This window comes from Rhinopithecus bieti, unplaced genomic scaffold (assembly GCF_001698545.2).
Source record: "Rhinopithecus bieti isolate Rb0 unplaced genomic scaffold, ASM169854v2 scaffold_1234, whole genome shotgun sequence".
Classification (NCBI taxonomy): Eukaryota; Metazoa; Chordata; class Mammalia; order Primates; family Cercopithecidae; genus Rhinopithecus; species Rhinopithecus bieti.
This window is the reverse complement of record NW_016803318.1, coordinates 900,409-904,950: the sequence shown is the minus strand read 5'-3', so window position 1 is coordinate 904,950 and position 4,542 is coordinate 900,409.

The window sequence follows — 4,542 nt, the reverse complement described above, 5'->3', positions numbered from 1 at the left end:
CCTCACAAGTGAAGTGTGATAACAAGAACTTGGAGAGGATCTAAAGCAACCAAAGGGCAGGGCATGGTGGCTCATGCTTGTAATCCCAGCACTCTGGGAGGCTGAAGTGGGAGGGCCACTTGGAGCAGGAGGATTGCTTGAGGCCAGAAATTCATGTTTACAGTGAGCTACAAGCTGCATTACAGCCTGAATGACAGAGCAAGATCCTGTCTGAAAAAAAAAAAAAAGTAAAATAAGATAAAGCAACCAAAGGGATATGAGTTTGAAAAACAGCTTTAGGCTGCACCCTTAGAGAAGTGGGGCAACTTACCTTCTCGAAAAGGCAGGAAGTGCAAAGATGCCCACTCAGCCCAGAGGACACGATATGAGAGACTGGGGCAAGACAGAACTTTCGCCTTGCGAAGACTGTGGAAGGACTTGAATTTGCTGGGGAGGTGAGACGGGAAAGATAATTGGAGAGTGTGAAGAAAGGATTGCTAAGTAGTTTTTTTCTGACAACATTTTAAAAAGTTCAGGTAGTTTAGACACGGCTGAGGCAATGCTTGGAGAGAGTCGTGGGAGTGGGCTTTTTCTTCGCAGCAATCTCTCCAGCCCTGAGTGCCCCCGTCAGATTCTACCCTTGTACACTTGAAGGCAAATGAAAGTGATAAGGAGAAGAAGGGAGAGAGGACAGCAGAGAAGGAAAGGTGAGAGAATGACATTGGTCATTGCTGTGGCACATTTCAGGTCACCCAGGCTGCCCACCTGCAGGAATCCTTACACAGTCTTCCCTGGCCTGTAATATGGGACTCTCTTCAGGGAAGCAGTATGGCCTAGGATTAAGAACATTAGCCTTGGAGTCAGACCCAAGGGTCCCAGAGCTGTTTACTGGCTAAACAACCCTTGCTCAACAAGTATTTACCTTCTGGGGCCACTGTTTCCTCATGTAGAATGGGAGCTCCATGAAGTCTGCCTTATTCTCTACAAGAGCCCTAGAGCCTCGTATTGCACCTGGCAATACATATTTGCTGAGTGAATAAATAAATCTATGAAATGAGAATAACCTTATTACTACTCCAAAGGCAGTAAAATCACGATAAGGAACGTGGATGCTGGAGCCAGACTCCCTGGATTTGAATCTGGGTTCAGCCGCTTCCATCACTGCCACTTGGCAGGTTAGTGAATCTTTCTACGCCTCTCTGTGCCTCAGTTTCCTTGTCAGTGAAATGGGGGTGATAACAGAACACCTACCTCAAAAGATTGGTGTGAGGCTTAAAACAAGTTAATGTATGTGAAATGCAGAAAATAGTGCCTGACTATGTATCAGTTCACTATTGTTATAAGGGTTAATTGACTAAATCCAGAAAAAATAGTGAGAATTTCATGTTTTATTCTATATACTTCTGAACTATTCAAATCTCTCTCTCTCTTTCTCTTTGAGATATAGTCTTGCTCTGCCCCCTACCCCCAGGGTGGAGTGCAGTGGTATGATCTCGGCTCACTGCAACCTCTACCTCCTGGGTTCAAGCAATTCTTGTGCCTCAGGCTCCCGAGTAGCTGGGACTACAGGCATGTGCCACTGTGCCTGGCTAATTTTTGTATTTTTAGTAGAGAACGGGGTTTCTCCATGTTGGCCAGGCTGGTCTTGAACTCCTGACATCAAGTGATCTTCCCACCTCGGCTTCCCAAAGTGCTGGGATTACAGATGTGAGCCACCGCACCCGACCTCAAGTCTCTTATAATAAAATGTAATCAGGTATTATTATTACTAAATATTTTTAAGCAGTTAGCTCATTACCTGCTACATTGTAAGCTCTCACTAAATGCTGGCTGTTGTTGTTGTTGTTATTGAAAAAAAAATCATTCTGATCTTACCAGGTCTGCCAGTTGATGATAAAGCCAAAAGTTTGTCCTCAGGATCAACTTAGAATAGGAGCAGGCAATTGCAGGCTTTAACTGAAGAAGGATCCCCAGGAAAACTGCTATTGGCATTGAATAGGATGAGAGTAGTGGGAGCTGCGTTGGTTGTAATGTTTAGCCGCAGGCTAGAGAAACAGACTTGAACAGGAGAAAAACAGTGCCTTGCAGAAGCACATACACTGAGTGTAACTGTTTGTAATATACCAGACCAATTTCTTCTTTTTTACAGTTTATTTCCATTCCTAGTCAGAGGAGCTGGTTCAATTCCTCAAGAAGTAGTTACAAAACTCCTATTTTTTTTTTCAGCCCTACCATTGGGGTTGTGGGAAAAAGAAAAACCCTACACGGCAGCCCTAACTCTTGCAGAGAGAATATGTTAAATCATAAAGCAAGATCATATATGATCACATCTCAAGTGCACAAAACAGGAAACTGCTACAGTAAGTTAAGACAAGGGAGACATCAATTCATTTGTTCATGCTCGCATGTATTCATTTACTGACTCATTATCTAAAAGACACTAAGCACCCACTACACCGAAGGCCATAAGAGACAGGGAGCTTGGGATGGGTTCCCGTCCCTCAAGGAACCTACGCTTCATTGAGTTGGTGTCAATCTGTATGAGAATAACTCCAATACGGGGCAGAATGTGATCATGCTTTATGAGGCCACAGAGCTTGCTTGGGGTGAGTGTTATCAGAGTTGCCTGGTTGAGTAGTCTGGTATGGCTTTTTGAGGGTGGTGGGACTTGATTTGGACCTTGAAGGTGTGGTATTAGCTAAACAGATGGGCGTGAAGGATGGCATCCCAAGCAAGAAGACACTAGGAGGAAGCTCACGGAGGCAGGGATGATCATGGCTGTTATATTATTGATTCATCAATGCACTGAACAAACTTTTGTTTTGAAATATCTATTATGTGCCTGAAAGATGAACACATCATCATTCTTTCCCTCAAACAGTTTTTAGTTTAATGGGGGAGGCAAACACGTAAAGAAAAATGTCTATTACAGTGTGGTAAGTGTATTAGCCAAGGTAGGTATAAAGTTGCATGCAGAAGGTTCTCCCGGGGAATGAGCTGGGGGCTCAGAGGGTGAGGAGGGAGCCATGGTGTTGCAAGCACAAAGGGCTGCAGAGGCCCTTTAGGAGGTACATTGGAGGAAAGCGTATAAGGGCCACTGGGGAGTGATGGGAAATGAGGTAGCTAGATGGGTAGAGATCAGATCATAAAGGCACGCTGAGGACGTTCTATGGAATTTGGGTTTTATTCAGAGGACAGGGCAATCACTGAAAGGTTTCATAGGAAAGGACATACTACTTTTGCATTTTAGAAAGATAATAAATTATAACATTGTCTTATATTATTTACACTATTTAGGGCCAACTATGATTTAAACATCGAGCCTCACAATAATGTTAATCATCTCCAGAGAGATGCATGCACACTTGCCCCAAGTCAGTTGAGTAGTAAGGAGTAGAAAGATGCTCTGTCTACAGGGCCAAACTCTTAACCCTTATACTCTGCTACTTCTGCAGCATGGAGGAGGGAGGCAAGGGGGTGGTGAGGAAAGAGGCAGGAGCTGAAGTCAGAATGAAAAATAATGAGGCCAGAACTAAAGCAGTAGGGGTGAGAATACAGAGAAAGAAACAGAATCCAGAAATGTTGAGTAAGTAGGCTCTACCAGATGTTAGGATTGATTAGATGTAGGGAGAAATGTGAAGGGAGGACTGGAATGACTCCCAGGTTCTGCTCCTCTAAGTGTGTCTCATGTGAGGCTGCTACCAGTGAGAGGAACTATAGGAAGTAAAGGAGGTGAGGAGATAATGAATTGAGGAAGCTGTGGGACTCCATGGCAGAGATCCTAGTGGGGAGTTGGACAGACCCAGCTGGAGCTTAGGAGCCAGGAATGGGCTGGAAGAAGAGACTGGGAAATCTGATGGATTGGCTGGGGCAGGAAGGGCTGATTAGGTTGCAGGAAGCTGAGATGACAGGATAACATATGGATTTGAATTTGAAGACTATAAAAAGTCGCTGAGGCCTTTTGATTACGGAAGCAACATGGTCAGTAACAGCTTTTCAAATGTCAAGCCTCAAACTAAAATATCCAAGAACTGACACGGAATTTTATTTCCAACCTTGCTTCCGGTCTCTGGTGAAAGCAACATCTCAGTAAGGATGGGCCAGTCCCCCATGCTCAGGGTGAAGACCAGGTTCTGGGGGGCTTAGCAGGCACTGGGGAAGGGAGCTGGTCCTTGACCGCTTTCCCCCTCGTGCCCCTGGGACATCCTCATCCTGTAGCTCTACTCCACAAGGGTCCCAGCCACAGCTCCTCGTGAGGGTTGCAAGGTCTTTCCTGGTCTGAAAGAGGTGAAGGGCTGGAACCCCTGTATTCACAAGCACTTGTCTCTTTGTTTTGTCCCTCATGTCACCTATATCCACCAGGATATGAAAAGGAATGTTGCAGGTGAAGCAGACGTGGAAAATATTAATAATATCGTGAATATTATCCTGCCATTTAATTAAAATCGTATTTTGGGAAAACCAGTTCACAGCACTGGACAAGGTCTAATGGAGGAGGGAGAGGACAGGAAACAGGCAGACCAACTTAGAGACTATTGCAGTAACAGCAGTGTTGTGCGGTAC